Below are 22,850 nucleotides of genomic sequence, written 5' to 3'. Positions count from 1 at the left end.
AGTATGGGAAGTTGGAGTTCTACAGTGTTTTGAAGGCAAAGAAAATAAACTTTTCTTAAAAAGTATGATGCATTAGAAAAGGCAAGGAAGCAAGCATCTAAAAAGATCAAGAACAACCTGAGATAACTAACCCCTTGATAGTAAACTTTCACACGAACCAGAGGCTGTCACTTTTTCTATTGAATTAATGATGTGTGGATTAAAACGCCTACCGTACAAAGACGATTATCTGTTAGAACTGCAAAGACGAGCTGTTGGAAAAGATCACGCCAGTGTCGGGATGTGGCTCCCTGCCAGCCAGAGCCCGTCTTCCCGTCTGCCCCTCCGCTACCTGCATGGCCCTGCCTTCCCCTTTGCACCAGCACCAGCTTTTGTCCGACTTGTGTAGTAAACTAATGCAAGGGGCTGGTCTGACTCTAACCTCCCGCGGCTGCAGAAGAACCGATGAGGTCTCTCAGGACCAGCTCCTTGGCCAGGCAGGAATCCACCCCAGCACAAGGGGAAGGTGAAGACCAGAGCGCAGTAACCGGGTCTGCCTTTACTTTACATTTCATGGAACCATATCCTACATGAAACCAGTACTGTCACTCTGCCAATATGTTTCAGTATTTGTTAATAAGGGAAGAAGCCATATCACTGCGGAAAGCACCACAGAGTTCCATCTCAAAATCACTCCTGGCTGTCGGTTTGGCTGCACATGCCGTGTGCAATCGCAAACACTGTTATTAGAGGCTTGCTGAAGTATCATGAGCAGAAAGCTGGAAAGAGCTAAAACACGAATCCACCACATTAACACCCTACATGTTCCTCCCATGCAGCAAATTAATACAATGAAGACAGAAGCTGCTCACGGCTCAGTGAGGGCGTGAAATGGGCACAGAGAGGGGTACGCACAAAAGCCCCCCCCACGCATGCATGTAGCAGCTCCTTTCATTAATTACCATCACGACAGGCGTGGTGGGACCAAATATAATGCTGCTAGTGACTGTCATTCCTACATCCTACCACTCCCGTCAAATTTAATGCCGTCCACATAAAGCTCACCCCTCCATCGCGCGGCAATGGTGCCTGTATCTCCTGCACTCCACAGGGCTTCCTCCGGCATCAGCAGGACCTGGCCGGGGGAGTCCCCATGCCCCCCCAGACTGCTGGGTTTGGGGCAGCAAGCGGGGGGAACAGCAGCCTTGGTTGTCCAAAGGGGAGTTTTGCAGAAGGCAGGCGGGGAGGGGCAGGGTGGGTAGGATGCAGCTACCGAGGTGTCGGTGGCTACGCATGCAGTGCGGCTGCAGCAGCAGGTCAGACGTATGTATCGTTACGGGGCCGGGGCTGACAGACCCACACCGAGCTACCTGTGACAAGCACAAAACCCTTACTGCAGATCCTGCAGCACGGCCTCCATGTCTGCTAGGAAATACCCTGAATTTAAATACAAGACCTCCGCAGTTCGTTACAGAGATCCGCTGCCTGTAAACCTTATTTCATCATCTATGGCAAGTGCTAAAAGTACTAGAAATGTGGTTTATCCTGCAATTTTCCTCCCTGCAGACATCCATGAGAAGTTCTGTATTAGGATAAACATTAAAAATACTAGAGCAAGGTTAGATCGCTTCGCAGGCAAAAGGTGACACACCTGAGATTGTAATGCAGGTGTTAGATTGCAAAAGCAGCAAGCAGTAAAGCAAAACAGTGCAGCATGCGCTAGGTGGGAAGACTGCTCTAAGGAATCTCCATGGCACAAAAAGAATTTTAACTAAATAAACGAAATAAATGTAAAGTCTCCTAACAAAGCTGCCGTGATCTTTATGGTGAAGTTTTATTTGTAATTTTTTTCTATCAACAAAGAAAAAATAAGCGTATCAACAAAGTGTAATTCAATCCATCTTGCAACCCTGACAATCGAAGAAAGAACTAGTGGGAGGCCCTGTGAGCGAAAAATCAATATTGCAGCTTTGTGCCGTGCAAATGTGAATACTGCCAAATAGCAGTGCTTAGGGTAAAATGAACTGTTTTGCTCCATTTTCTCCTCTCTGAACAAATGATTTTGAAACGACAGCTTTTTTTGGAGCTATAAAACATCAAGCAATAACTCCCTGTGCTTTAGGCAAGTGATTGGAATAAATACCTCTTGGCAACAGGTGCAATGACTTAGGACTGAAATTCATTTACATTCAGGAGATAATTCCTGATAAACAGATGCACTGCCACAGGATGGAAGTTTGAACGACCAGCATCTGAATGCTATTGCCGGCTTCTGCATCATTCCAGAGCTTTTTCAATGTAAGTATGTGGCTCTGTCAATAATTACTGTTGTCACTGGTAACTTTCTATCTCCAGTGCAATTTCTCATGAATATTTTCAATACTGTATTTTCTAACCATCCTGCGTTCAACCTGCAGCTTGCCTTACTGTACCTTGCATAAACCTATTTTGTTTGGCTGCCCTCCTGCAGCTGAAGTCAACATTCCTCATCTTCCTGCTAATTGCTTCAAGGCAAACTGTGCCATGGATGACACGGCCCCTGCTGTCTGCCGCCCAAAAAACCCAAAGTGCTTCCCGACTGCAAAGACCTTTCTGGTGCCTGGGCTGGGACTTCCAGCGCAACCTAAACATTAACTCAAGTAAGCATCTATTACCAGATGCAACATATGCCATCTCTGATTCATTTGCGTTTGTATATATTAATCAGTGTTGTGTGTGTTGTTGTTTTTTTTAAAAAAAAAGAAAGAAGATTAATACCTAATGAGAAAAAGGGCATGGCTTCTGTCCCGCTGACTATTTTGATTATAGAAAAGCTTCCTGGCAAACATATGTTTCCTGCACATTTTATCTGCTCACAAATTAGTTGAGTGCAGACTCTTTATTGCAAGAAAAAAATAAACTGCTTTTGCAAAATCACATTTCTAAGAAAAAAAGGTAGAGGGGTTTTTTAGTGGCAATATACAATCTTAAATGCTTTATTGTAGAATCCATGTAGAAAAACAGAGGAAAAAAATGTAAATGAAACATCACAAACAAAACTCTTTCCTCTTATACTTTAGTCCATGAAAGGAAAAAACACAAGTCCCATGAAAGAAATGTAGCTCAGAACCGTGTTTCAGAGATATTTTAAATTCACATTTGGCTAAAAATTGTTTCATGTAAGTTTGCAATGCCTTATTTACTATTTTACTGTCTTGGTTCCTTCATAGAGACGATTTGTCTTTAGAAAGATAACCTAAATTTGTCAAAGTGCAAAGAAAAGTTAATAATTCACAGCATCCTGCCCACTAGCATGCCATCTTTTTGAGCTGTCAATATTAAGAGTGTGTGCTAAGTTTGGTAGATAAAAGCAAAAAGGCACCACCACATCTGAATGTTCACCCCATACAGAGGAAAAATAGTGGAATGTAAACAGGCTAACATCAGTACTCCTCAACATCAGAAGCAAGGAACCTTTGATTAAAACTTAAAGCACAGAGAAAGTCAACATGGAAATATAAAATTATTTCAAAGAATGCAGATACTGGAAGAACTGAGAATCCAAAACAAATCTTTGCAGAAATAAATATATATGTCTCTGCAAGCAAGGAAATAGTACTTCTTGTGTTACTTGGCTCTAACAGAAAGGTCTTTTGAAAAGAGCACATCTTTTCAAACAGAATGTTTACAGTTGTCTCTTTCACAATCTCTTTTATTTTACGAAATCATGCAACATGATGATTCAAGTTCTACACAAGATGAAGTGCTGCATCTGGGGCAGCATTTCAATAATATATGTTCAACAAACGCAAAGCCCGATGAAAACTCTGCTGAGAATCCCCTCCCTTTCCCAACGAAGCGCGTACGTGAGCGCGTGGAGGGTGCAGAGACAGCTGAACATACTTTGCCATCTGAAAATCATGCAAATGCTCAACATGGGCTCCACAAAGCTTTTATAATTCCGCAGAAAAGCCTTAGCACCCTGCAGTTTCTAAAGAAACCCATGAACTCTGTCAAGGGAGACTTTTCTCCCCATCTCTCAGCACTGTATAAATTTCACACAGACAAGCGTGTTATTTTGTTAAACAGCTTTTAAATTATCCAATCCTGGTCAACAGATCACTACCAAATACTACAAAGATAGAGGCAATTTAAATGACAACTGTGCTTTCTAATTCTATCTTTGAAGGAAAAAAGTCATCCTGGCAAGCATGTCTATTAAAAGATTACATTGGCACAGTAAGAGCTTCTGATACTGCACAGAGGTCTGGAGTTCACAGCACTCAGCTCTTCTTTCAGGGAAACCCGGCAGCCAGCGCACAGCCAGCCCGAGCTGCCGCCCGGCAGACAAAACCCCACTGTTCAGTCAGGGTCAAATTAGGCAGGAAACGATCATTTCCAAAATATTCTCCTGCAGCTGTATTCTTTGCCATTTTCATTTAAGATGCTGGAAGGAGGGGACAACTACAGAAAAGGGATTATGTAGTGAAGGAAATTATTTTCTAGCAAGAAACATCTTCCTCATTTTAACTCATTCGTAGAAATGGAATTAACTCAAAACACGGTACATGAAAGGATGCTCATTATTTGAACTTCAACAAGGAGGTCCAAAGTCCTAAGGAACAGACTTCACAGTTTAAATTGCACTGAAGCAAAACAACTATTTCATTGAACAAATCAGCTGTGAGGGGTGATTTTTAACACTGGTTTCTAGAATTCAATTTCTCAGACATCCCGTTTCATATTTTAATTAGCTAAAATCTGGAAGCCTGTCTCTTAAAAGATTGAAATAGGAATTGCTATCAATAAAAGCTTTTAGGAATTTTAAGTAATTAATGGTGGCTTTTTATAAATATTTTTACATGTTATTAGATTTTGATTTAACCTTTAAAAAAATACGATGTTCAGAATCTGTCAAATTTTAGTGTTTTTCAAATTCAGTGTGAGCAGCAGAATTACAACTGTACGTAATTTTCTGTAATTACATACTCAATACTCGGAGTACATAAACATAAAGCAAGGTATGTCTGATTAAAGAAATTCAGGACAAACTTCTGAGTTACGCCCTCTGACTCACCCCAGGACAGCTCCTGCCTTCTAGGTTCACTGAAACTTATTACAATTTTCCTTTTACCTTTTCCAGTCTCCATGCAATTCTCAAAAACATCCCTGTGAGGCTCTCTTCAGCAAAAAACGAGTCAGGGCTTACCTGCTTTCTGCACCTTGTTGAATGACTCAGCAAAGCCTGAAGTGAGCAGCAGCACCTCAGCCTTTTAATGTAACACCGTCGACTGGCAAGGATCTCATTCAAATTCTCCTAAACAGCTCTCATCTCTCATTCAACAGGGCAAGAACATGCCTCTCCAAGGTAGCAGAATTAAGGGGATTTTTGGATTGTGTTTTTGTTGGGGTTTGTGGGTTCTTGTTGGTGTTTGGGTTTTTTTTTTGTTGTTGGGATTTTTTTTGGTGATCGGGATTTTGGGGTTGTTTATTTTTTTTTTTTTTGTTAATAGCAGAAGAGAAAAGAGTGCTACATTGACAGACAAGTACACCAAAGTCCTTCAATCATCTGGAACAACAACAGCCCAGACAGCAGCCATGCACACATCCCCACATTAGTCCATCATGTCTCAAGCCTATGGGAAAAGAGAGAGTTTGGTCTTCAGACCCATTTAATCTTTCACCTGCCTGCTGAGGCTGCCACAAGAGTGCTAATTAATGCTCAACGTGAAAACAGGCTTCTGCACTTTGAAACCGGCCACACTGAAATGGGACAGAAACCAGTAATTCCTTTAATGAACGTCACCAAACCAAAGCTTGGTTCCTGGCAGCGTTTTAGCAATGCCTACATAAGGCAGATGGAAACCATGTGATCTAAACATGAAAGTCTAAATATCTAGTGTAAAAATATGTGTGTTGTTCAGTTCTCACTTAGAACCAAATTTATTCTCATATGTATGCACCTTTCCCATCCCTTTCAGTGGGAGCTCTATGCATGAGAGCAAAACTTTGCCCTCATATCTAAAATTATCCCAGTTTGAAACAGTATTCATCTGTCAATGATACTTCTTTTCTTTTGCCAGCCAGATGTCTGTTCTCAGGCTGCAAGAATCTCCTTCCTTTTTTCCTTCAGATCATACACGCTTGATCCTATGCCAGCTTGCAAAAAGCACTCTACCCTTTTCTTTCTTGCCGTTAAACACATTGCATCTTCAAAATTTCTCAAGGCAAATAAGTCCCATGGTCTCTGTAAATCCCCCTCACGGAGGTTATCTCCAGTTTACCAACTGTGAACTCTGAGCACACCACCTGTCAGGAAGGAGAAGCTTCTGAATCAGAAACAACCTCTGAAACAGGGAGGTAAGACACACAAAGGCTGGTGTCAGAAACGTTGTGTCAACAGGATTTCCCATTGAATTATTTCCTCTGCACAGGATACTGGTAGCAGAATAAAAATAAATATTCTTTTATTTTCTATAAAATCGTATTTTGACAACAATTTATATTTCCAGTTATCTTATTCATTTTTGATTGGAAACCCTGGGTTGAGGAGGGGCAGAGGAAGAGGAAGAAAGGGGAATTTCCATCAGCAGCATTCAGGGTGAACAGCTGACAAAAGAAACATGGGGTTTTTTGCCTCATCTTTAAGAAACCCAAAGCCTTGTCACTTCAGCAGTTGATAGAAACCATGCAGAGGTGTACCATTTCCTTGGGAATATGTGCACTGGTGAAAGTTAAATCATTCCAGCAGGTGACACACTGGGTGCCAATAAATAACCCTTGGTGTGCTGTGTGTATCGCTTTCCTGAACGGGTTATACCCTAACCTGTGTTATGAAAGCAAAACATTAGATCTCACTAGAATGTAGAAACTAGATCCTGATAATTCTAGGTCATTTTAAAGAAAATCTTATTCTAAAGTGCCAGAGTTTAAAATACCAAATACAGACCTAATGCTAAAAAAAAAATTAACACAGATTTAATTAAAAATATTGGATGATTTCTACCACATTGTAATATTTGAGATCACAGTTGTAAAATTACAAAGGGGCATTTACTTGTTTACAAACAGAATTATACAGACATTAGAAATGGAATCAAGCAAAAATGTAAGAGTTCATATACTCCCTTTTATTTCAATGAAATGATGGGGTGGAGTCAATTGTCACAGTATAATTTACAGTGGAAAAATTATGTGGTTAATTTTAATGACGGCAAGCCACTTAAAGAGTGCTTATGAATATGCAAATAGCACAGCAATCCCCCTCCTCATTCAGTATAGCTTCTGAAACATTTCTGAGGACTCGAACCACCCATGGAAACATAAAGGCTCAAGATCTTGCAGGCGAAAACTGTTAAACCAAAATACACAGCCATCACCTTTTGAAAACAAGAAGGGCAATGTGATGAACGTACTTTCAGGTAAATGTGCCGTCACTTCAAATATTCCCACAAATAGATATGAGACAAGAGTAGCAAGCAATCTTGGAAAATGCCTGTCAGAGCGAAAGGCTCTCTTTCTGACCTTACCTTCTCTGAAACATTTGTGGATTTCTGAAAGACTGTTATAGAGCGGAGAGGTATATACCATGCATAGTTTTTACAACATACTTTAAGTTCTGGCTCATTCCAGGAATTGTGGAATAATCCTATGTTGATACTTGACAGCATGCTCTAAATAATAAATTGCATGAAGAAAGGAAAACTATTTGTTTATCAATAAAAAGGTAATTCAACAAGTCCTAAGGAATATACGCAGTTCTAACATCTTTCTTGGGCAGCAGGGAGCAAGAATGGCAACCGAGGTACCATTTCCTGAGTAAATAAAGGAAATATGCACCTCAGCAACCCTGTCAAACTGCTGTTAATCACCTATAAAGGAACTGCATATCCATATGCCTCACTGCAGATGTGAAAGACAAGGGAGATAAAGTGACAGGATAGCTAAATTCCACCTGGACTCAAATTCAGGGCTTCTGAATTTGGATTCTGGTTTTTAATCCTGGAATTTGTGTCTCCCACCCCAGCTGTCGCAATGTGGATGTAAGCATGCTCTCAGCTTTTAGCAAACTAGCTAAGGAGAGCTCAGATGAAAGAAATGAAAAATCACAATCCCCAAAATCTCTCTCCGAGTACTAAGACAGAAAGTAAACAATTTTCCATAATTATGTCGTAAGAGTTCCATAATTAATGCTATTTACATTAGAAAGTAACAAAAGGGATGAATACACACTGTAAAACAACACAGAAAGGAAAACTTTGCATTTGCTAATTACTTCTATTTAGCAGCACAAATCTAATAGCTGAAAGACTGTGCTTCCAAAGTTGTTCATTGATCTTCATACCACCAATAATAAAGGACTAGGAAAGCTCTGCACCAGACCGCAGAAAAATCGTCATTAGATGCTCAAGTATAAGCTCAATAACTAGCAAAACAGAAGTACGGCACCGTTACTACAGACATGGAAGGTAATTTCCTCAGTAATTAACGTATTTTGCATAGTGCTTCACTGTACCAGGTCACACCATTCTCTTTTTAAAAAAATCTTTCCCTATGTGTCTAAAGCAAGTGTTTGAGGAGAAGGCAGCTGTGAAGTATAAAAGATCTGATTGCTCCACTTTTTTCCACACCAACTAAACCAACACTTTCCTACCGAAAGCACCGTGTTCTCGTGATACATTATTTAGGCGTACAAACAGACAGACGGTTTCTGCAAGTCAGAGGGGGGGACAGCTCCTGATCTCACCGCCGGGCCGGCAGGGAGCAGCGGGGCTGCCCAGGAGCTGCGGGTCCCACCGGGCTGCCGCCTCCTTGCCACCCCACAGCAGCAAAGCCAGCCTTGCCCAGCCTGCTGCCAGCCTCTGCTCGAACCCACCGGGTCCCTGCGCTCATCGATCCATTTACATTGTTGTTTCTTCTACAGCGGTGAGTTTTATTAATCAAGATAATTTCCAGAGCGAGCTCAGAGCGTGATCAAAGCAGTCGTTATGGCAGCGTAATTGAGGAGGGAGTTGTTAATCTGCTGGGGATGCCAAGGAGGGAAGGAAAAGGTTAGGGGTGTCCAAAGGAGGCAGGAATGAGCAGGTGTTAGGGTAACTATTTAAATTAGGAATCCTGACATAATCATTTATAATGGAGTCTTTAGATTCCCTGGAAGGCACTAAAGCTGGATATCCTATCTACTCTACTCAGTAAGCAAGCTGCATTTCTTTCGGCACAAACAGTAATTTTAGTAAGTCTACACTGCCACAAAGCAAGCTGTGTTTAATGAAACTGTTCTCTGCGACTTATACTATCCCATGGTACTACTGCAGTGCCCTTTCCATCTCTGCCACTGCTGAACCTGAAGTCCAGATCTTTACCGGCTTTCAGCAATGTAGGGCGCATGCTATCTTTAATTACACAATAAGGACAACGTTTGAACTCCAAAATACCAAAGAACCCTATTTTTCACAATGGTTTTCACATACACAAGCCTCTAGAAGATTACAAGGATACTTTATGAATCAAATGCAAAATACAGAAATAGTATTATCTCTCACTGAAATGCTGTCATCTCTGAAGGATGTGTTGAGATCCAACATTATACAACTCTTCATAGTAGTAATTTCGTAATATTTTATCTACTTGAAAATAATAGGGAATTTTCGGTAAGCAAAATCTTAATTACCCCAATTAAGTTCTCATCCTGCATCACTAATGTCACTGGGAGCTTTGTCATTAACCTCAATGAGTGCAGGATAGATTCCTTAGAATTTAACCTGGACACTCAATATTCTTGTTCTAATGAAAAATGCATTAATGAGCTTCATTAGACTACTCCATTTTAAAGATGCATCTTCAGCAGCCAGTTTCCCTCAACAGCCTAATGGGGCACTGGTGCATTTCTGAACTGGGACTCGACACAAGAGTGGCTAGGTCACTGCAAGTCTTTTTATTGGCTCAGCAAGCTCAATGAGCTTCATGCTTAGCCCACCAAGGGATAAGCAACACCTCTTGACTCACTTCAGGAACTCCCCGAGGTAAAGATGACAAAACGTGTATAAATTTTTTAAATTAAAACTGGGGTGGTACATCTGAAAGAGTACTTGTAGTGAAATAAACACAATTAGAACTAAAATTCTTCCCTATAATTAAAAAATGACACATTTTTTCTATATGGTCTGCATGCAGGATCCTCAACCCATTTCAATCACTACCTTTTTTCCAGTCATCTACTGGGACACATTATGGGAAAACTAGTGATCTTCTGTGACCTTCATTTTATTTTATTAAATGCAGCAGACACCTCGTGCTGAATATGAAATAAAAAATATGCAACCCAGTAAAGTACTTTAAGAAAAAATGCCCTTTGGAGAACCCAGTTTCAGTCTTGATATATAATGACACAGATTTGCCTATGACATTTGAATAAAAATCTCTGTTATATATATTATTGTGTTCAAAATTCTGTTCTGAATTACTAAATTTAGAACAGGCCCTGTAGATCACGATTCAGTCAATGCTTTATAAATGTGGGAAACGCATATTTGAAATACATGTGAAGGCAGAGCAGACTACCTGCACTTCCCACCTTTAGCCACATTTTAGGAGAGAATTTCTGTTTTCAAATAGCTATCCAACCGGTAGTAGTAAAAAACCTCCCAAGTATCTTTGTTTACACAACAGTCGCTGATGTATTGCTAATAAAGCCTTCAAGGAGAAAATAATGTGAATTGCCCAAGCAAGAGAAACTAGCACTTGCAGGTACCATTTTATCTTTCCCATAGCTCTAAGGACAATCGAGAAGTATCACTTGTTGCAGTCCTTGCCTTTGAAAAACTGGGGGTAGGGAGGGTGGACGGGCAGGTGGTGAGTGCAGATGTCTATTATCGCTGCTAGTAAGGGCAGATTAACAAGTCATCACCCAACATAATACCCACAACTTCAGTTAACTGCTGTCTAAGCAACCTGCCTAAAATTCCAAATGCTAAATTCCCAGCCTAATTTGTAGCTGGTTTAAAGCTGCATCAGTTTGGGATAGGTGTAGCTGGTTGTAACAATAGCACGGGGGTATTAAAATTTGGACAGGAGGGGGGTTATGGAAATCTCTCTCCTTAATTAAATCAGAGAATGAGAGTTTGAAGTGGTAAATAATAAATCACAAAGAATCCTCAATCTGGTTGTCAAGGAAACCAGTATGCCTCTGCCATAATTGCTGTGAGCCCAATCTTGCCCTTTTTGACACCAAGCCTTATCATGCATTCTGGTCAGAGACTGAGAAAGTAGCTTTTCCATTCCTCTCAGGCAGCCCTGTACCGGCAGGGAGCTCGCCCGAGCAGGGCTGCACCACGGCGGCGCTCAGCACCATCCGCCTCCCGCCCACAGAGGGTACCAGAGCAGGCAGCGCCGGCACACAGCCATCACCTCCGGGGATGAGAAATGGGACCGGCCAGCCTGGCCATGGCATTGGAAGGTCTCAGCAGCTGTGCTTACTAGAAAGGCACTTCTAACCCACTGTTGCTAACGTCTTAAGCCTCGTTATCGCAGCTTGTCACAAGTCCCAGGAATTTCTAGTTCCCTTGCACCCCTGCTCCCCAGAGCACATCCTTCTGGAAGCAAGAAACAGCCCTTCGTTTCACTCATGGACACGTAAGATGCTTGTGAAAGAGACGAACAGGGAAAGGGAAGTACAAGACAAAATAAATGCTTTCAAAAGCACAGTAACATAGATTAAAATTTGACTCCATGCCAAGCTGTTCAGATAGCTTACTGCATCATTGTCTTTTTCCTCTGTGATGATAATTACCTTTTATAAACATATCCAAACTTGTTTTTTCCTTCTGTTTTTGGTGTAATCACACATCACCGCTGGACACGCACCAAACTTTGAGCATAAGCAATTCCCAGTACTTCAACACCAGGAAGGCCAAAAAGGGGGAAAAGCTATATTAGTGTCTCTATCTCATCCTTCAAGAAATCCTGAAGCTGGTTTTAAAGGAAGTATCTTCAAAGTAAGGAAATAGGAGGAACAACAGGCAAGTACATTATGTTCCCAGCTGACTTCAAGCAAAAGAAAATCAAGAGAGACAGAGGATTGCGGGAAAGAAGAGAAATTAAAATCTCCTTTTCGGAACTACAGAGAGAAAAAGATTATCAGATAGGTTTCTAAAGGAAGAATTGCAACTGATTCTTGTTTGAAATGCTGCAACTAGTTGATTGTCTCCTTGTTATTTTACCAATGGATAAATCTTCTTTCAAATCCTAATCCTACTGCAAGCAAAACACCACCACCATCAATTTCTTTAATGTATTTAAATGTTTAATATATTTAAATTCAGTGTTAGCAAAATACATTAAAAGTAACAAGGCTGATAAATCCCGGTGATTTTAATACTTTGGTGTATGCCATTCCAATGATCTTTGTTTCTTTCAGTACTTAAAGAATGCAAAGGATTCAGCTCAGGATCCACATTTCAATGGAACGTTCTGGATATCTGCTATATAATTCCTGAACTTTATCTTGACATCACACCTGGGTAAATGTCATTTACAAATTTATTTTTTATCCATTACTCAAAGGGGTATAACGTGTTAACAGCGCTTCCTTCTGCCTGGCTACTACTCAAAGAAAGCTATTTATTTCATTTTATTGACTCTAGCAACTGTCGTACCTTTTTTGATTTTGGTTGGTAGATAAACCAAGCATCTCAAGAAAACGTATGGTGCCACACAGTTTTTCTGCTGTAATATTCAACCCAACACAAGCTAAGGATGTTAGTAAAAACCTTTGTTCCTCAGATCTGTAGACAAGCAATACGTAAAAAGCAATAAATGCTTGTTGCAGAGCGGTCTCAGTCAAAACACAATAAACCCTTCCCCAAACCCAACCCAAATCCCATCCATATTCCTCTTCCCAGGAAGCACAGTGTAGGTGTTTGTAGCTATGAGAGCTCAAGCAAATTCATCTTTGATCTTGGTTCCTAAACAATTCATAGGATCATAGTTCATCATGAGATAATTCAGGCTGAAATGGACTCCTGCCTCTTCTTATCAGCTCAGAATATTCTTTAATCCAAATACCTCATCCAGGTATAAAACCTAAATTACATATAGGAAGAATTATTCCTACATAATTTAAAAATTGAAGCCCCCATATTTGTCATCCCTGTTTAAAAGGCACAATTATGGATTAATTATAGCAAATTACAATAATGCCTATTAATATCTGTATCACTGTATATGCCTCTAAAATTCGATCACCTTAAGAAAAAAAAAATGAAAAAGATAAATAAAGGTTTCCATTAGAAAAGATAATGCAAAAGCAAATGAATATGACATTTGGGTATAAACATGCTCATTTGCAAAATACACATGTAGCATCCATCAGAAGGAAAAAGGCCTTTAGCTGATTTACAGATAATTTACTACGGCACACTCTTACCACTATTTTATTCTTATTTGAAAAATTAGTCTAGATTCCTGAGCACAGTGACAGCACCAGTTTATTTTTATGTCTTTTGCTAAATTTCACTGATCTTGAACCTTTAGGGCTAAACATCTCTGTGACAATCTATTTCTGTCATCCAAGAGTTTTTGCATCCTTCAAGATTCAAAGAACGGTGTCACCGGCTTTCCCAGTGACACAACATGCTGGAGAAGGAGTTCAATATTACCCAGACCCTGCTCCATCATAATCCACTGTGAAAAAAATACCTCCATCTCTTCTGTTGGTAGGAAGCCATAACAACCTGGTATTTCTCCTCTGAACAATTTTCCAGGTGGTCAATTTGATTTGTCAGTTCTTTATAATTTTTATGTCCTCTGTTTGAGCAGTCTCTATCCATCATCGTTTGTCTTCACCTTTTTTCCTTAGACTCCTGCGATTTTGAACAAAAGCCTTCAAACCTCTTACTCTCTGCAACACTAATCCCTGGACTTCAATAAACTTTGCTGTTATGCGAGGAGTTTTTGTAAGGCATTACTGGGTCTTACTCTGAAACCAACTTGTTACTCGTATGGTATGAACCGGCACGGAGGCAGTTTGTCCTGTCGCGGTGAAAACCGAGGGCGTCCCATCCCTTGGTGGCTGTGCCAGCCTGCACGGTGCAGCAGCGGGCACGGTGCCTCCCTGCCTGCCGCAAGCTCCAGTGCACCGTTCGTGCTTCAAAGTGGCCAAGAGCTGCGCTGCGAGCTAGCGCCAAGCCGACCAACTGTGGCCACACCTGGGTTTATTAGGTTGGGTGAGGTACTACTATGCTGTGGATAAGCAGTTTCTAAACAGTTCTGAGCTGAAATGCAATTTTAATATGTCCCTGTACAGTATCATTCAGAAATAGCCACAACTCTCTCCTGCAGTAGTTATGAGAAATGGTTATTAATTTTAATTGGCTTAAGCTAGCTTTTAGGGAAATTATATCTTCAGGCTTCATCACCTATCTGAATAGCCTCTTTTTGCAGTTACCATTGCTATTCACCTATTAAGAAATACAGGCAATACGTTCTGTATTTCCTCACAGCTTACCAACTATATTAAGCAAAGATGGCTGGAAGCAAAACAGAAATTAAAAATTAAAGGCACTTTGAAACAAACTGGCTGTGATGCTCATTGATAGGCAACTTATCCATAGGCCTCTTTCTGGGAGAACAGGACAAGACTGAAAACTCCAAAACAGCAAACCACAGCATTTCCCTTTGTGAAAACTGCATAAACTTTATGTTCAGGAACAAGCTCTGGGTACAGGGCAATGTTTCAGTGACTCTCCTTTCCCAATTCTCCTTCCAGGCCCCTGATGGAATTAGATATAGTTTGCAATCCCCCATTCAAAACAAAACTAAAAATTTTCCTTGTATCAGATTCAACACAAAAACATCCTAGATACACAGGACTGATAATTTTAAAGGTTACCACTGCTAATGCTTTTGCAAGACAAAATGTTTCCCATTGTCATGAGAATTGTACGGACTTATAAATCAGAAGCCCTTCAATTTTTACAGTTCAGCTTTAAGCATCTTCTCTTAGTCTTTGGACACTAACGCTGTAACAGCCACAGGTGACAGTATCAGAAGAAGAAACGAGGGTCATCTCACCCAGGTAGCTAGTGAGAAGCTTTACGAGGGCTCTCCCACCAGCTTTCTTCACCTGCATAGCAATAAACCAGCCCATGGGACAGAGACAGGAGCTAAATTTGTTCAAGTCTTGCTCAGTAGGGTTGCTGGAACTAGGACATTGCAGAACATCACAGTCGAGGCAGTTTGGCCACAAAAAACAAATTTGGCACCACTATGAAATACCTGACAGTCTGGAGTCTAAAACTTAATCAGTTCTGAAGGTCTGTGCTTTATGAAAAGTAACCACTAAGACACCAGCAGAATAATTCAATGAAGTGGAATCTGTGGCTTCAAGTTTTTTTTCTGAAAATATCATATTTTCTCTTAGGCTTGCAAACAGTTTTCACAAGTGGCCTTTACAAGGAGTAATTTAGTAAACAAAAAAAAAATACCTTGTGAATTAAAACTACTTTAAATAGAATCCATTGTGACCACAATTCATATTAACATGGCAAGCTCTTTACAGAACGCCTTTTCAAGGAAAGAAATATATTCCTTGTGTGTTCAAGTATAGAGCCATAAACCATATGAGACCCTATTTATTTCAAATTTCCCATGATGCCATTTACTCCAGCTTTTAACCTTTTATGTGACATTGAGCTATTTTACAATCATAAAATAGTAGAAAAAACGACCTGTTAATTTGAAAGGGACACATTACAACATCTCTCCCCGGCACTATAATATTTTAATTTCTTTTTTCAAGGCAAACCAGTTGGAAAGTGACCATCTGCTAGTCTCTTAGCACTATTCAAGCAAAGTAATGCACAAAATGTCCTCCTTTCCCAGCAAGAGTAGGACCATTAACTGAGAGGAATTTAGGATATTGTCATGTGAGTTTAACAGATTGATTTGCAACAAAATAAAAACTCAATGTCTTTAATTACTGCTAAATATACTTGGTGATACAAAACTGCTGTGTATTGTGTGACACCTAGAGCAGTACAAGAAATCTGAACCTTTCCAAGAAATAATTTAGTATTATCAAATTTCCTATGCAAATTGTGTTCTTCTATTTTGAGCGTTCAGCTAAATGCAAGCACACTTTTACAAGTACAGTTCTATTTCTCACTTCACAATACACAATGTGCTTTGGACACCGGGTAAGTTTTCAGTATCACTTAAGGTTTTGAATATTTCAAAACAGTTGATAATGGCAGTGAAAGAGGGAACTCGGCAAGCTCTCCAGGCTGATAAATATAGAACTTTTTGGATGAGTAGAGCTCAATGGAGCCATAATCTTGGCTGGCACCTGTACATGATACTGTAACACATACAGCTAGAACTGCAAGTTTGTGAGAATAAATTAAATTAAATTCACATTCATGTTAGCACTTTAAAAGATGTTGTCAGTACAACTTTGCATGCATGCAAGCCACTGCACTTTTGAAAGTTTTACCCTAAATGTTTAGAATTCAAGCACACTGTCTCTAAAGGTTAGGAGATACACCGGCCGTATCTTAATCGGTCTTTATCCACATTATTCATATCTGTACTTTCTCAACATACCTAACTGAACTGCAAATTAGGCTGAAAACGAAGTAACTGCACTTCAAATTGTTAAATTCTAAAAGAGTTTATAGTATCTTGAATTGTGAAATATAGCAGATGTCAAATGCCATTACCAAAATGTATTCCACAGTTGCCTTAAATCTGCAGTATATTTTACTTTAAAAGCATTTTTCTCTTCTTCCTCTTCCTAGTCTCTCTCTCCCTATCAAAAAATAATCAAGCAATTCAGGAATTTACACTAGTAGTAAAATACCTGCTAAATATAAAAGACTTTCTCAGCTGTTTTTTGGAACACACAGATCTTTTTGTCCAGTTATTAATGATGTAGTCATATCTATTTGCCCAATAAATGTGTAAGTCTTACCGCTTTCCTTATTTTTATTTATAAATTTCATAATGGCAGTAAGGCACTTTAAACTGTGTATTTCTCAGGGAATACTGCACTTCAGGGACCGTTAAAAGTCACTCTGCCTTCAGCCTTTATCACCCTACGTGAGGTACAATAAACACTGAGAAATGTGCTGCCTATTGTGTGCCTTGTTATAAAGCTCCTGTCCAGCAATTCTGCCCTTTCTGCTTGAATTTCCTTTCTTCCCATGCCTTTCTCAGACACGTTCTCAGCAAGTCTAACTGATTCCTAATGATTTTGTATGACAGATTGGTGCTGAGCAGTACAGGCTCAAGTTATGCAACAGCCTCATTCACATGGCTACAAACTCACCTACTCTGTACTCCGTTAAGTCACAGGTACGGAGTACTGCTCACTCCTATGCTGGATTCTGGCCCTTTCTGCCTAAAAATTTGCACTATTCCACAAGAAATTTCCTGTGCTCTTTTCTTGGCATTGAGTTTTCCCAATAACTATGTATTACCAGGTTTCAACTAGTCGAGTAGACCTTGCTCACAACATTTCTTGGGATTCAGGGTACACTACTGATAGAAATTCAAGGAAGACTGTACATCATTCATGTAGCTTCTTTACCACAGGGTCAGATATTTGGGTGGTGTTTTGCAAGGTGCAGAGAAAAGTCCTAGTCAAGCAGTAAACTGCAAAAGCTATGCAGAAGATGGAGTGATCCTCCAAACGTGCTTGGATGCCATGTAGGAATTCAAAAGCAATTTTTACCTACGATTGCCTTAGTTCTCGGGCTGGCTGAATCAGACAAGAGGGGAAGGCTAGATGACGCACAAACTTACCTTGCTGTGAAGACAGCATTATTAATTCTCTGTGTGGCTCTAATTCTCATACAGAAAGCCAGACACACACATAAATAAGTATTTACTTGCCGTTATGCTAATTTTGTTAAAAAACGTCAATAGTTGATCAGCTGAAAAATATGTGCAATTTTGAAAGGCTTTTGAAAACATACATGTCTGACTTGACCTTATGACCATTTTCTCCTTCAGGCAAACCAATATTATAACCAGAACAACATGAGAGGATGAACATTGTTGGGGAGTTGCTCACTGTGCCTGTCATACCCCGTTAATGCAACTTTGATTTGCCTTTGTTCTGACAGTAGCAAACAGCTGCTTGTAAATGAGCCACAGTCCCTGGGCTGCCTCCCATTATTCCACACTTTTGTTTGACAAGGTCACTTGCTGTGGGGATTTTGGGGAGAAAGAGTATGCAGCCTATAGAATTAGAGTTAAACCACAGGCAACCCAGCTTGAATGCTCTTATTATATTTTTTTTCATAGCACCAGCAAAGCAAGAATAACAAAGAGAAAATCTTTTGCTATGTGAGCAAGTCAAACTTTTCTTTTTCCTGTGTTGATTTCATAATCCTAAAACTATCTTATAAAAAGCAAGTCATGTTTCCATAAATCCCCTTTCATTCAAATGTTAACAGGATTTATATGAAAGATGTATTTAATTACAAAACAGGATTAACAAAAACAGATTAATATTGTTTTGTTCATCCGCTACTACAATTCATCAGGAGACAATACCCAGCTATAGCTAACAGCAACTCCGACAAACGCTGCAAAAACATGAAGAAACAATCTGAAAGATTTATGCCCGTTTCCACAGGAAATTGATTTATTTTTGATGGGAACTGAGACAGACTAGTCTTCCAGAAAGAAAAGCATTTCATAAGCAAATTACTGCTATGATAGCTGCCCATTTAAGGACAAGCAGACATTTCTTTGACTTGTAACTTTTATAGCATTGAATTAAACTGTAAAATCAGTTGACGAAGACATTAGGATAGTATCTGGTGCTATCAAATCATCCCGAACCTTCATTTTACATTTTGACCTATGATCTTAAAGACAGTGAAAGCTGTCATTTAGGACAGCCTGCTTCTTTGTGACAACTGTTGCTTCTGAAGCCATACAGGAACAAGGAATAGGTGGTAAATATTCAAAGGGATGGCTGATACTAGGGGAGGAGACAGCCAGTGGCTGTCTGCAACCACAGATGAATCACAGTGGAGCACTTTCAAAATTTACGAGTGAAGACAGAATAGGTGCTAACTCTAAAAATGTCTTTCAGGCTCTTCAAGGAGGGTCACTGAAAACAATGAATGGAAATCAATCCAAAAACCTCCCCCGGCAGCCAACTGCACTATTCCGAAGGGACAGTCCCACCCGATTGTTCAGGCTTTTATCTCATCAGCCCAAAAAGTGACTGAACTCTTCCTGCTCTTAATCGTTTGCTTCCTAGTTTTTTGTTAGGCCACTGGAAGAAATAATGTCTTCATCACAAAGGCCTCTGCATCCGCACTGAAAGAAAAACTTACAGACATTTCTGTAATCTTTGATTTAATTTCCACGTCTCCTGGTGTTCTCAGCAAAAAAGCACGACAACCTTTTGGCAAGTTTACACATCTTCCCTGGATAGACTGAAAACTCTGACTGAGCTTGGAAGACTACATTTATGACCATAGGATGGGGATAGGCAGCCTTCTCCTCTCTTCCCTCTTTCAGATAGTTCAGCTTAAACCTCGCTCTTCACAACAAATCCTTCAACAGCCACCTACGTGCAGGGAAGAGAAGTCTTCCCAAGTTTCAGCTGCAAGTAGTTTCCCTTGTCAAATGCCGGTTATAAAAGACATCGTTAGTGACATACCTGAAATATTCTAACTGAATTACACTTGAATTATCCTCTGCTAACAAGCAGACATCAACAACAACAAAGTCTAATGATAGCTCATGATGACAACACTCACTTTCCAATAAGGCATGCTGAATCCTGGTAGTTGACTGCCAGAGTGCAGGATGGGAGGTTGTTAGCCTCATCAGTATTCAAAAGCAGGCAAATCACTAAAACTCATTTACATCCTTCCATCTTTCTTAGTGCATGTCAACAGCAGGTGGTCTATCGATACTACCTTTGAAATAAGTAGGTGGTTTAAATTGCCTTCAAATTTCAGTAAAAACCCTGAATTATAGAATAGACCTTGAGTCTTAACTTTCCTGTTTTCTTTGTGTGGGCTGTAATAGAACATGAATAAGTACGGCACTTACTTTGTTCATATTTTAATCTACATTAAAAAATAAGTTTTATACATAAACCTAGACACCTTAATCTTGAACGTTAGCAAAGACGGTCACAGACATAACCACCTCAGCAAAGCGAGTTACAGAAGTTTATTTGCAAAGGTTTCAGTAAAATCCGCAGTAGATTATTAAAGATTTCTAGGGATGATTTTTTTTTTTTAAAAAAGCACACATTTTTAGGAAAAGCAGATGAAGACTGACGCTTGAATCCTTCAGTACATGTGTTTAAGTTTCCCTGCTGCTAGCCCACTGGAAGCTACTACTCTGAATAGATAACATTCACTACACACATCCGCGGACATATGTCTCCTATTTTTCTCTGTGGCGCTGTGACTGTTCCTAACAGCCAGTTTAAAAACACAAATGTCTGTTGTCAATCAGGACCGATTTCTGATGATGTGAGAAGAAACACTGCCTAAGACAGGAATCAAGGACATCTTCATGCCCAAAAGAGTACACAGCCAGCAGTAAGCAACATCACAAATGTGTTTATACAAAACCAGAATAGATTAAAGTAACTAAAACCAGCATTCGGTTGCTTTTCCTCTGTGATGTTTGCTTTCACGTTTTGACAACTCCCTCAGAATTTCTGTGCAATTCAGTGTCCGCCAAGATTAATACTTTGATGTCTGGCTTCAAACTTCTATAAAGAATGGTGCCTTTTGAAAGCAAACGCAGAGGTCAGTAACAACTCCCCAGACTCTGCAGATTATGCTAAATTAGCTCCCAGATTTTGGAGAGCGGGTGGAGAAAGCGTAGTACACTGTCCCAGTATCCCTGACAGATGAAGCCAGGGCTGGTCCCCACAAATCCATTACAGCCTGGGAGGGTTCGTTTACTAGCCTATCTGGCCTCGGTTAACCATCAGTGAAAACTGGCACGCACGATTCACATTTAAAGATTTGGGTAAGGTTCCGTTGCTAATACACACACATATTTGTTTATATGAAGGGGATTTTCCTGTTTGGAAAGAGGTCAGGATGCTGAAGGTGCCCCCTGTGCAACCAAGCATAAGGGAGCATGCACTTCACAATGAGTTAAAGATTGTTTAAAGACCAGGACAGTCATTAAGCTGTATTTACTGTCTAGACAGGAATCGCTCCACCTAACCATTCCCAAAGGTTGTTAGCATTTCTAAGAATTAAACAGCAGCAGGAAAAGGTTAAGATCAACTTACTAATTAAGTTACACTCACAGAAATTTGGAGAGGGGAATGGAATGTAAATTTAAATGACATCCCCCAGTCTAAGTACCAATCCTCACATGTGGGTCTTCCTCCACGAAGAGAAACCTTAGGACTGAGCAAATGTATGCAAGGTTGATGCCCAGTCACAGGGCTGCACAAAATGCCACTGGCTTGAGACAGATAAGAGAAACCCCTTTAGAGTTTATCTAAATTACTGGTACACACAAGCAGTGTTTTCATTTTACTTCTGTACAGTAAATCTGCTGCCTCCTGGTAAGTACATCCTGTGGTCATTTTTAGCTTTTGGTGTTAAAAGGTGAATTCAAAGCAAGGGCCAAACAATGAGGCATGTTCCGTGCCTAAGTTATGATGTTAATTGTATGATAAAAGCAGAGATTTAGGTCACTTCCATGCTGCTTAGCAAATTCCCAAGGGTACCTGACAGGAAAACAGAACTCCTCCACCAAGCTCCGCTGGCAGCAACCAAGATAAAAGAGATCCCTTCTGGTGACAAGCATTACTCAGAAATTCCTTAGCAAGCAGTGAGACAGGATTGTCTGAGAGATCCCTCACACTCCCAGGATGGACAGAAGGTCTTCTGCTTTACCGGTTCACGTAGGTGGAAACCTTGAGTAAAGCTCAGAGAAGTCTTTGGTTTCGATTACCATATGGTGCTTCTGTGTATGATATGCAATATTGTTTGTGCTTGTTTACATACTGGAGATTTGGGAAGAGTCTGTTGATACAATAATGATTAAATGCTAAGCCAAGGAATAACTGCACGGGCAAAGAATGGGTGGCATGCAGAGCCACTGCCGTCCACACCTTAAAAACAGAACAGATGAATGTAAATTAAACTGTTTAGAATCATTTTAATTGTTGTTTAGATCAAAGTTCAACTACTTAAATTGTCAGAAAGAAACCTATATTTAGACAACCAATTTATCCTTCCTTACATCTGTATCTTTACTATTGAAGAAAGGATAGCTCACCGATTACCAAATATATTGATAAACATTGATTTTAAACTGAATTTGCACTTCCCTTTGCCAATTTGTAGATACATCTACCTCAATGATATTTCCACTGAGATTTTTACATTCTTCCTCTTTTGTTATACTGTATTTTTTTTCCTTTTAATTAAATGAGTATAAAATCTTACCCTTACTTATGTTGGACCTTTTTCAGGGAAAAGCATACTGGAATTCAACTAAACATGTACTTCTTCAAATCTGGTGGATTATTGCCATTTAAATTAAGTTATCCAACTTGTTTACATTACAAATGTACATACTAAAAAAGCACAGCATTTTCTGGAACAAAAAATCTGAATTGTCTGGGTTTGGTGACCAAGTCATGCAAAATTTGAGAACCAATTTAATCTCATCCTCTTACATCCAAAAATTTAGAGATCAGAAGAAAAAAAAAAGATTTGTCTGCTTTCAGTGTTCCTAGAAAACTTTAACTTTTAACAAACTTGTCAGAGAAGTGGGAAAAACAGAATAAATGGAAATTAAAAATAAATCCCCCACTATTTCCATGGCTGCAGACCGCAGTACTCATGGCTAAAGCTAGTTTAGCACCTCCCAGAGTCTTG

The 22,850-nt window shown here is 39.8% G+C and overlaps 1 protein-coding gene and 1 long non-coding RNA gene across 21 annotated transcripts in view; one reads left to right on the top strand and one right to left on the bottom strand.

Annotated features, from left to right (window-relative positions):
* The window catches only part of ADGRL2 (adhesion G protein-coupled receptor L2), a 394,007-nt gene that overhangs the window by 72,974 nt on the left and 298,183 nt on the right, over window positions 1-22,850 (bottom strand). The window lies entirely within an intron of this gene.
* LOC130156668 (uncharacterized) lies at window positions 1,944-22,358 on the top strand. Of its 5 annotated transcripts, none has more exons than XR_008824554.1 (5): window positions 1,944-2,277; window positions 2,450-2,618; window positions 5,102-5,326; window positions 12,374-12,476; window positions 19,061-22,358. It is a non-coding gene; the product is annotated as an uncharacterized LOC130156668 (long non-coding RNA). The 5 variants fall into 5 exon arrangements; XR_008824552.1 differs by lacking the exon at window positions 19,061-22,358 and adding an exon at window positions 13,814-16,923; XR_008824553.1 differs by lacking the exons at window positions 12,374-12,476; window positions 19,061-22,358 and adding an exon at window positions 5,475-10,388 and having other exon boundaries at window positions 1,945-2,277.

Source organism: Falco biarmicus, chromosome 11 (assembly GCF_023638135.1).
Source record: "Falco biarmicus isolate bFalBia1 chromosome 11, bFalBia1.pri, whole genome shotgun sequence".
Lineage (NCBI taxonomy): Eukaryota > Metazoa > Chordata > Aves > Falconiformes > Falconidae > Falco > Falco biarmicus.
This window is presented reverse-complemented; position numbering and strand designations above follow the sequence as displayed.